Source organism: Haemorhous mexicanus, chromosome 7 (assembly GCF_027477595.1).
Source record: "Haemorhous mexicanus isolate bHaeMex1 chromosome 7, bHaeMex1.pri, whole genome shotgun sequence".
Classification (NCBI taxonomy): Eukaryota; Metazoa; Chordata; class Aves; order Passeriformes; family Fringillidae; genus Haemorhous; species Haemorhous mexicanus.
This window is the reverse complement of record NC_082347.1, coordinates 20,997,391-21,009,001: the sequence shown is the minus strand read 5'-3', so window position 1 is coordinate 21,009,001 and position 11,611 is coordinate 20,997,391. Positions and strand designations below refer to the sequence as shown.

General features: G+C 39.6%; 1 long non-coding RNA gene across 1 annotated transcript in view; it reads left to right on the top strand.

Moving 5' to 3' along the window:
* Nucleotides 1-542: 542 nt before the first annotated feature.
* Nucleotides 543-11,611, top strand: part of LOC132329822 (uncharacterized) — a 58,962-nt gene continuing 47,893 nt past the window's right edge. Inside the window, exon 1 of the long non-coding RNA XR_009487196.1 lies at nucleotides 543-720. This is a non-coding gene — a long non-coding RNA (uncharacterized LOC132329822). The remainder of the gene's footprint in view (nucleotides 721-11,611) is intronic.

Sequence of the window (11,611 nt, the reverse complement as noted above, 5' to 3'; positions counted from 1 at the left end):
TCTTCCTTACCCTCTTCTCTGGTACTGCAGCATCTCCTGAACTCCAATTATCCTTACAGCCTTCCACAGGTCCTCTGCTGATAGGAGTAGTGGGAGCTGGGTTTTGTGGCCATTCCCTTCAGTGCTCAGGGAATCAGCCTATGCCCTGTAGCCACAGGGAATGAAGGTATTAAGAAGGACACCTGAATTGATTTGGTGCTGATATTCAGCTGTTGAACCAATCATCAGAGTATAAAAGCAGTGAGGTGAATTAACAAAGTATTTTGCATATTACTTGGGAACAAAGGCATTGTGTATGGTAGGGTTACTTTATAGTACCTTGTAAAATGCTTTATGCTAGAGCAAAGCATAGTTATTCTGGCTTTACTAGAAGTAGTTACATTTTTACACATTTTTAATAATTTCAGTGCTACTGAATGAATTGATTGTGGATGTTCTAAATAGGTTTGCCTATCTGGAGGGAATCTGGGAGGGATGTCATAACTGAGCTTTTTTTTAAGGTTGCTCATTTTTTTATCTTGTATTTTCAACACAGGGAAATGAATGAATTCCTCATGGAAGGCGCTTTATGGAGAACTCCCTTATATCTTCACAAGTCCTGGAGAAACAGCAGTGGATTCCCCTGCCTTACTTCACCCCTAGGCTGGCCCCCTGCATGTGTCTCTCACATAAGGAGCTCTGTTTGATTGCTCTCCTTCTTTTCTGTTGAGAACATCCAAGGTGAGTGTTTGCTTCACAGGGGTGTTTCCCCCCCCTTCGTTTTTCACTCATTCAGAGTGGTTAGTCGTTGAGTAGATATGACCAGGTCAGCAGATAGAGATCTGCAAATGTTGATCTGGTATGATAGCTTGTATTACCAGTAAGTGTGCAATTTTACTGATGGTGCCTAAACAATCATTTTAAGTTGAAGTGTTTTCTAACCAGCAATATAACAAGTTGCCTGCAATTTTCTATATAAGATTATATATGATAAATATGTCTTGTTTCAGCAGAAATACAACTTTATAAAATCAGTTTTTGTCATGCTTTTAGTCCTGATGAATTTACAGTAGTATTTTCCCTCCAGCAGGACTTGACTGAGATCTTTTGCCTTCCATTATAACAATTAAATTTCTTTTACACATTTTAACCAGTAATTTGTTGCAAAGCACTTTGATATGCTCCACTCAGATGGAAGACATTTTAGAAGAATTTTATTGTTGTCAAAATGGAGTGAATGCTTAAAAACATAAATAATAATTCGAATTTAGAAATAACTTGGCTTTAGCTGTCTTTACACTGTTATTGCTCAATGCAGCACTGTTTGAAAGACTTGGTCACAATCTGGAACCCTGCTGTGCTAGAAGATGTATTGACACTGGACAAAAAGGTAGCACTGCTATGAAGTGCTTTCAGTTTTCCCACAAACACTTATGCAATTAAGTTGGAGGCTCCATTTGTTTGCTTGTTTTGGTGCTTGCTCTGGCCTTTTTGTTTTCCTCTTTCATGAATGATAATGAAAATTTGTATTGAATGCACATGTTTTAACTGCCTAGAATACACCTAGGCAACATGTGAAGGCTGTTTCCACTGAAGATAAGGAAAAACCTCTTTATTTCTTTTGTCTGCAGATTTCTTTGACTATCTTTCTTCATGTTCTTAACATAAGTACAAAAAATATGTAAAGCTGAATGACGTTGGGTGGTACTGGTGAGTGACTAGATCATCCTCAACCTCTTCTAAGCAGCGCTTTCCTGACCTTCAAAACCAGAACTATGAAAAAAGCTGTGGCTGTTTCACTGCTAGTGCTTGTGTTGTGTGGATAATTGTTCTGTAACACTGGAGGCAAAATTAGAAACCAAAGTCATCGGTGATAAGAAAGCAACAGAAGCCACAAACCTGCCACTGGGGAAATTTATAGTGGGGAACTGACACAGAAGGGTGAAGCATATTCATGATGCTAGGGTCAATCTCATTCACTTTGTCTTGGCCCAAGCTATGTTTCCACCTGTTGCTTTCTATGCCTGTGAATTCCCCAAAACTGCCCTAAGTATGAAACAAATCTGTTTTGGTCTGCAAGCAGTATTTCAATCTTTTAGGCTTGGAGATACTTGTTCTGCTTATTAATTTTGTGCTTTAGGTGAATACAGATGGTGAGATAGGGCAAGAAGATTTATGTTGAGATTTATTGAGGGAGCCTATTTTTCCCCTCCTGGTTGACATCAATAGGGTTGTGTGGTCTATTCTCTTGATCACAAAGTACACCCTGAGAAAGTACGGAGAGGGCCCTGATTGCAGTCCTGCCTTCGAACAGGTCACAACTCCATTGTTCTGGAACAATAGAGGTTTTATAAACAAAGTCTTGACTAGAAAGATTGTGAGTTATGATACTACAGAGAGCCTTGCTGAAAGCAAAACAAGGCAAAAAAGAAACAGGGTAAGGCATAGAAAAATGCTTATAAACAGTAAGTTAAATCCTAGGTCTTGAGCAATATATTGATGACAGAGGAACTGTGCTACCTTACGGGATGCTGAGGTTGGTCCGTTAGTGTTTACACCACACAGTGTACATGCTGCATACTTACAGTGAAAATAAATACATACACACACAAGTACTTAAAAATCTGGTTACTGCTGGCTTCAAAGAGATTGCTTGCATGCTTCAAGTTAGGCATAAACTTAGGCTTCCTGTTGGGGACCTGAAAGAGGCTGTGGATGATGTCCTCTCCCTGCATTGTCCATCACAGTCATCTCATGGTCCCTTAAGTTACTATTTCCAATGGCCACCTGTTGCCTTTCATCATAAATTGAGCGCTACCCCTGCAAACTCTCCCCTTGGCAAGGCCTGCTGCCTACTCATGTGGCAGTATTTTTGCAATACTGAACTTACTCTTTTGAAGCATGACTGTCTTTTCACTACATACAGTACCTGGTGTAACAGGTGCCCTGTGGGTTTAAAGCATTGTGAGTAATTGTTGGTACAAGTGAAGGATGCTCTGAGAAATCCAGAGCAAAAAAAGAAGCCTCTTGAGTTCAAGCAGCTCATGTGTTGAAGATATTCAGACTTGTATATATGTGAAATTAAAATTAATCCAACTATTAATTTATCTTTGTGCACAGATATTTACGTGATCTTTTTATCTAGGTATTCAGTGGAGAGGAAATTAGCTTTTCAATCCATCCCACCCAAATCAAGAAACTTTCCCTCTTTGTTACTAGCCTAGAAACATTATTTTTTCTTCCCTTCCCTCTCAGAACTGTAAATATCTGAAAAAATAAGCTCACATTACTTTGTTTTATGAGCTGCTAAAGTTTCTAATTTTGGTTGCTAGTGCCCAGAGGATGAGTAATCAGTTATTAAGCTAATCAGCCTTATGTTGTAGTGCATCAGTTTGATGAGGTTAATGTTAAAAATCTGGCATAAGTATTTGCAACCTTCCTGTGTTGGTAGAATGTAATGCTTTTCTATGTGAAGATCAATGTAACGAGAAGAATCAATCCAAGACTGAGAGGAGAGAGGGAGGGGGGTCATGGCAGAAGGGATTGAAACTCCCTGTGTACTAGACTTCCACCTCTAAAGCTATGGCAGGCGATTATTACCAAATAAAGGGTTCAGCATGTATTCCAGTAAAGCAGGTGGTCAGAATGTTAGTCAATAACAATTTAGGAACTGCCACTTTTCTGCTCTCTTTTTAAATGCATCTATAAAGAACATCCAAGAAGGCTGTGTGCAACTTTTCAGAAGCATTATAATGAACTTGCTCTCATTTGTTAATAAAGGGATAATGGAATATTAAAAGTATCCTCCTGCTATTTTGTTTTGCTTTTTAACTAAATTTTTAGTATACGATGTCTGCTTACTCAAAGTGTGAAGCAAGTATTTAGATAAAAGGCAGGTAACTAGGACAGGACTGAAAAGTAATTATACAGGAAAACACTGCACTTCAGGTTTCTAATAGGTGAAGCCCAGAGTCTCTGGGAATTACATTAATTCCAATGAGCATGTTTTTACCACAAAACTAGATGCCAGAGTTTCTGCACCAGGCTTGTTTGAGAGGTGGGGTATGGAGGCTGTTCAGGTTTATCAAGCTGAATTTTGCATTCTGCAGCCCTAATCAGTCTGAAGCTAATTAGCAGCCTCTACACAAGAGGGCCACAAGTCATTAATCATAGGAGATGAGAGCAGTCAGCCCCCCATCCTTGACATTTCAAGAAAAGTTTTCTCTCGCACTTGTTTTTTTTGTGATGGGGCTTCAAAAGTCGCAAGATTGCTTTTCGTGGTCAATAGTGTGTGAAGCAGAAGCCATGTCTTGATGTGACAGACAAGGGACCACTGTTCAAAGACCTATTGGACTCTTTTTTTCTTTCTTTTTTTCCCCCCTTCTCCCTTTCTAAATGCTGTCCTCTAATAGAATTGAGTCAACTGATGACTTTATTTGCTTTGAGTTGAAGCATAGTTCAGCTGAGAATAAAAAAAAAGTTTTAACAAGTATGATTTTTGTTAGAGCAAAATTCAAGTTTTTTATAAAGCTGCTTAGTTCTTTTTAAAAGTTACAATCCTTTCTTATGCGCAGCTAATGAGGAATGAAAGTCCTTTCACATGCCTAATGCGGTTTAGTACAGTGTGTCTTGAAATCCAATGCTAACAGCTGCAGGCTGAGCACTAGGAAACCCTTGCAGGAAAAAGAAAAACATTTCTTGAGGCTGTTGATCAAACTTCTTACAAACAACTTGGAGAAGTAAATTTTAATAGTAGATTTGTTGTGTTTAATGATGCTGAGAATTACACTGTGTGTTATATTTTATTCTGTGGGCAAATGACATGTAATTCTATCTGTATAACTCCTACAATAAGGGATGGGTGGTGTCTGTATGCCTGTCTAGCAAGTCTTACTGCATGGTTGCCCATAGCATGTCCTTGCACCTGTTGATAGCATCACTGTTTCAGGCTCAGATGTTTACTACACTATTGCGCCCATTTCAAGCTTCTGGCCAGGACAGTGAGAAGAGGAGGTATTTTTATAAGTAATGAATACAGTTCATACAGTGTTCTTTTGTTAATCATTGAATTTTCACTATGAGAAAAACTGTTTTGTTGAAGGATAGGTTTTAGAAATATTTCTTGAAGACCTAAATGTCTCCCTCAAAGCCTCTTTTTTTATCCTATTGAGCTATGTGGGCTTTGTTGATTTACTTAAGCAACTGGAGTAACACTCAGAGCATGTAATGGGCTTTTGTCTGTACAGCTGTCCAGGAGCTCCTTGTTCTACCAGGCACTATACCAAACTCAACATCCATCCCTGTACCTGGAGTTGTCCACTGCAGACTGGGAGTGGCCTTTTAGAAGGTGTTAGCTCAAGCAGCAAAGCTGTATGGTGACAAAGCACTGCACGGCAGTGCCAACAGCCTGGGCACACTAAGATCTGCTGCTCCTCTATGAGCAGTGCCAGTTGTGCTTTGATTTGCTTACGTCTCCTGTTTGGAGAGTTAAAATGATGTTGAATGGCTGTTTGGTTTGGGATTTTGTCATTGTTATGTTTGTTTCTTTTCCTGTTACCAGTCCTTGAGATAAAAACTGAAAATGAGAAAAGTTCCATTAGGAGGCTCAAACAAATTAAACCAGTGCTCTGTCTCTAGAAGCTCAGCAAACAGCTGTCTATAGCTGTAATATGGCTGTAGGTTGTTGCAATTGCTTCTCTGTATCACTAGTAGATCTGGTCCTTGCACTGCTGCTGTATTTCAGTAAGAATGATGTCTTCAAGGTGCTTCTTGTGCATAATCTCTGCATCTGGGGAGGTCATGAGATGATCACTTTAGGTGACAACAGGGAGATTAACCCAGTCATGAGTCTATAATTGAAAATTTAGCTCTAGATAAGACTTCAGCATGAGAAGGCCTGTGTTTTGATGCCTGAGTGACGTACCTTTATGTGTTGTTTTCTTCTGGGACCAAGGTTGTGAAGCCCTGTTAAGTACCACCTTTTCATTGTATTTTTATATTCTATCCTCTCCTTTAAACGTGCATATTCTCATTCTCACTTCTTTCTTTCAAGTTCTCTGTTTCTGAAATATGAACCTAGTCATAGTCCAGTTTGCACCTGGCTTTCTGTGCTGGCCTGAGTGGGCCTGGCAATTAGGCCTCCCTAACAGAAAAAGGCACAATGCAGAAACTTGACCAAAAAAATAGTACAAGCATTGAAAGAGCCATTAAATTCCTCCTGTCATATCAGTGAAACTGTACATACTTTGAAAAATTCCCCTAATATATCTTTAAACCGTAGACCATAGCACTGGTTATGGTCTAGAGTACCAACTCTTACGTTTCAATAAGAGGCCGTTTTCTTTCTTTTTGTCTCTAATACTGGGGGGGTGGGTGGGGACGGGAATATGACATGCATCTACATAAAAATAAATTTGTAGTGAAATCACATTAAGGATTTGACGAAGCCCACACAAGCAGAGAGTTAAGACTGATATTCTGTCATTACCTCAGCTCATTACATCTTGGGGTTTTGTTACTCATGTAGTCATGTAGTCAAGATCACCCGCTCTCTGGAGAATCCTATGCTACCTGGAAACAAAGGGAAGTGTTATGTTGTAGCTTTACCTCTGAAATTTCCTTGCTTTGCCAACTTTCCTCAGTGTTACCATAGAACAGTTTTTGGTGACTTATATGTATTAATGGCATTAATTAAACTATCAGCACAGCTGAATGGGAGAAAATGCATCTTCTGAACTTGTTTCTTGAATAGGAGTAAATGCCTCATTAATCTTAAGCATCAACCCAAGAACACTGTGTTTGTTAGATAGAATAATAAATGACTTTACAGGAAATACACAATAGCAGATGCTGGAATGCATCCATTCATTAGTCACTGTGCATAAATATCCCCTTATTTCCATGAAGAGACATTTAATGGAGGGCCAGTCTGACAAACATGTGCAAGTTTTCACTCACTCATCGAGAAAATGGAAGGAGAAAATGTCATACAGATTTGCCTGCTGAACACAAAGTATCACATACCTTATGTGCTTTTTCTGCTCCTTGCCCATCTTTCATCAGATTGAAATGTGCATTAAAAAAGGCAAAACTGTTAGACAGGTTTTGGAAGCCCATAAGGCATTACAGTTATTTCTACTTCTTGGTTGCAAAGTCTGGGTCACTGCTGTGTCACTTGGAGGCAATCACAACTTTACTCAAAGCCCAGCTGAGTGTCTGGTGAAGTCAAAGGAAGGCTGCTTGCTTCAGAACCTTACAAGAAAATATTGCTGGGTTTGTTTTTAATCGTTGCTCCCAAGATACTAGGAAACAAGCAAACGAGCCTATTTCAGTGAATAATAGTGAATGTAGGAAAAAAGTTGCTCCCCTCCTACACCCCCTGCTGTCTGTTAGCGTTTGTAAGCTTATATGTATTTCCTAGTCTTGTAAAGTAACTGAGCCAATGAAGCCCCTCTGCAAACAGGAACATCTACAATGATTCAAAAGAAAGTGAAGCCTGTACATTCATTGTTTTGCTTTCTTCTCCACATAATTGGTCAGAACTACTGTTTTTCTCAGATTGTTGATTCAATGCACAAGCATACTAGATGTGTTACAGGAATGCCTAAATAATTTGCTTGGTATGTGCAATTGTTCCTCAATGCATGCCATAATTAAATGGTCACATTATAGCATAATTGTTCTTAGAACACAGTAACAGGGTTTGCATGTCACTATGTGTTTGAAGTCTGTCAGGTTTCTAAGCCTAAACTGACCAGAACTAGGAAATCTGGATTTATGAAACAAATTCTTAAACTGGTGATTGCAGTGTGTACCAAAGGTATCAATGTCGTATACCAGCAGCCATCCCCACCAAGGAATCTTCCATCTAAGCATACAGGTGCCTTGTGCCAATGGATTCTACACAGGTGTCACAGTGTTTCTCTCTGTATTAGTATTCTGATTAGAATACTAGTCAGGGTTCTTGGCTTTGGGCCTGCACAGACTCGGCCTCATAACATAAGAGAGGACAACGTTTAGTTCTTATCCTGGAAGTTTCTGAATAAGTATGGATTTGAAAAACTTCTATGCATGATTTGGTGAATCTTCTCATCTGAATTTTGAGCTTGGCAATGCTTTACGGTATTGTTAAATCCAATGCTTTGGACCAAAATTTCAAGCTGGGTATTGTGGTAACTTGGGTGGTTATTTTTCTACTGGCCTAAATTTGCAGCCTTTGCTCAGAAGTCCTACTTGCATGAACAAACACCAGTTTGCTTACAAAATTAGAGCCATAGATCAGCAGTGAGTTACTAACAAAATTGAGGGAGGAAGAGTTTTGGTTCAAAGTAATATATAATGATATTAACAGCCTAAATTTTCAGAAGTGACCAGTGAGTTTTGAAATAGAAAGTACCAGCAAACTTGCTGTTTCTGCACATCTGTCATCTGACAAATAGCCCCACTCCAGCTTGTCACAAAAATTACTGCTAGGCTAATAGTTCAGTAATAATGACAGAAAATATTACTACTTTATGAAGTGTGATGCAAATATAAGTTTCTAAGCCATTTTTCACCATTAAAGATCCCAAAAGAACGAAATAATTTTCCCTTTTGTGATTGTAAGATTTCCTTCTGAAGAACCTTACATTTTTCCTGAATCATACTCCTGGTATGGTTTCATGTAGGTAGGTACACCAGTACCAGGATTTGCAAGTTCACATCCCTTCAAAAATCTGTTCTGTTGGTGTACTACAATTATATTTCTGTCCTAGGAGCAGCTGTATTCCTTTGATCAGCAAAAACCCTTTCAATATATACAACAATATTAAACTGAATTACCTTAACATTGATTAGACAGGTATGCAGGAAATAAAACATGGCATTGCCCTTTTCTCCCAAGAGGTCAGTCATCCTACACAATGGTTTGTTTCCACAGTTGATCCTAAGAGGTCAACTGTACCTCAAGCCAGAGAACTCCTGTTGGAAGAGAAAGGCAGAGTCGTTCTTTACAACCGGACTGCCGGGTGGGAATCCTCTGGACTCCATCTGGAACAGCTTTGACCAAACAAAGGCCCCAAATCTGCTTGCAGTGCAGTCGGTGGGAATACTGCCACAGCATTCCTTGGGAGCAACATTAGGCTTCGATTATGGTCACAGCAAGAGAGTAGTGCATGTACAGCTGCCAAAAAATATTAACAAATAATGCTAAAAAAGCTTGTGTCTGTTTTCATTTCTTCTCGCTTTTCTTTAAGGCAACTAGCAGGAGACATTTTTATCTGTCAGGAATGAGGATTAAAGTAAAGGTTTACTGCCCAAGCTTCATCTGCTTCCCAAGACAGGTTAGAAAATTCATGGCTTTCAGTGCTCTGAGCCACTGTCCCCTCTTGCAAACACAGGATTATGCAAGGGCCTCAAAGGCTGCTGGTGCTGTCCCCCAGGCCTCTGGGTGAAGCCCAGCTTTGCTGATTGCAGCCTGCCTTGCCCTTTCCCCCTCTTCACCACAGAGTCTACTCTGGGACTGCTTGAGCTTTTCTTTTACAGCCAGGTATGCTGTTGGAGTCAACTCAGCAAAATAATGGTACAAGGTGTGGAGAGCAGGGGCCAGAGTGTGGCCCAGAGTCTCTAAAGAGCCAAAGAGCACTAGCACGTTTTGGAAAGCCTTTTGGATGCATCTCCTCTGTATCCTGTGTGTTAGCTCTGCCTGAACATTTTTTTATTAGTATTTCACAGCATGTGTGCTCAGAGCAACGTTCTGCTGTTGTAACCTTAGATGAACTAGCTTTGCAAATCAGAATAACCTTATATTTGGCGGAGAAGATAAGGCAGAATTGATGGTGCTCAATTCTTTCTTGCCTGAAACAAACAAATATTTAGGCAGACTCTAGAACTTTTTGATTATTGAGAGGATTAGAAATTAAACAAAATATTGTATGGTGGAAAGAATAAACTGCAGAAGAGTTTCCTTAAAACACAGTGTGGACAGATTATTTCCATTAGATTATAGGAAAAATGCCATCAGTTATGTTGTATAGCTTTCTAGTTATGTTTTATTTATAGACTTGGAAGTCATGTTCCTAAGGTCAACAAATTTTTGTATCATTAATTTCAATGGAAGGACAGTAGTATTTAGAAATGCTTTTTCTAGAGGCTTCCATAAATATTCCTTTCCTGTGAAGCCTTTTACAAAGACTATAACAGATTTTCCTTCTCCATAAGAATGAATTCAAGACCATCAGAGATGTCTCTCTGTCATTTTTCTAGCTGTATAATCCAGTCTTTAATGCTGACCACAGTGTGATTACTGAAGCCTTGAGTCTGGAGTGTTTTGTACTTTGTCCCATGATGTTTCTTCCATAGACTCCAAAGGAGAGACCTTTCCCAAAGTGAAAATTGTGAAAGTAAGGTGCTGCTAGTCTAAAGGCAAGTCAGGATAATCAGTGAGGTATGAGAAATAGAAGGCCAAAAGCCAAAATAAATGCTGCCTGGTTTTATGATTGAAAATATTTTGTGTAGATAATGGTGAAAACATAAGCATATAAATAGCTGCTGATAAAAAAGAAATCATTGTAACTCATTGTAAGATTAAATGTCTAAGGTTTCTATTTCTGTAAAGACTATTGAGAAGCATATAAAAATTTCTGAGTAATTCTAGACTGATGAGTATCTTTGCATCATATCAGCCTAGGGAAGCAAATGTAAAACCAAATAGTTCTGACTTGCAGGGTTTTAGATTCACTTTGTTTGCAGTTGCAAAATGTGCAGAGCAATTTAGAACAAAGCTGCAGCGTCCTTACATCTTAGATGATTCACTCCAGCTATTCCAGAGTCATCAAGAGATTGCATTGGGTATAGAAATCAGTGAATTTCATTTCATATCTTTTGGAAATACCTTTCCAACCCCTCAAAGTGGAGAAGGGTACATGTTTACTCACTCCCTCCTCTGTGTTTACAGAGGCGAGTATTTGCTGTCAGTTGTGTTTAAGGCAAACATCAGGGTGCTATGAAACATGGAAACCAAAAAATGTGCTTGGGGTAATGAAGGGAGAGAGAAGAGCCTCAGCTGAGCTGTTGGCCTGGGCTGGTTTGCTAGGGTGCTGTAGGATATAAGGGCCATCTGTGGTGTCTGAAGACCTCATAGAGGACAAAGGTGTAGAATTGCTACATACTCAGCTTCAGATCAAGTAGGCGAGAGAGACTGTGGTAGGGGTGTATCTAGATGCACCGAAGGAGGCCTTCTACCCTCTACTAGTGGCTCTTCAGTGACTCATTGCATGCTTCAAAAAAATGCTATGACACTGCTTTTGATCTTTATGCATAAGCGAATATGCATTCACTTTGCATATTTGTTTTGCATAGGCAATTGGCATGCAGAGTTAGCTGTGGTGTGCTCTTGCAAAGAAACACACAAGGAATTGCAGCTGTGCATGGCATGGTATCAGTGGCACGCACGACGTAATTTGCATGCAGAGTGCTGACACTGTGATCTTGGTGTGCTGTGCTTTACATCTTGATCCCACCTGAGCTTTTAAGTGCATATCTATCAGTCTGGTTGTGCTGGCTGTCAAGCAGTGGGTGAGCCATGCTCTTGCTGTGTCTGTCCAGCTTCTAGAGTTAAACCCTCCCACTTCTGCCCTAGGAGTTCAAGGACTGA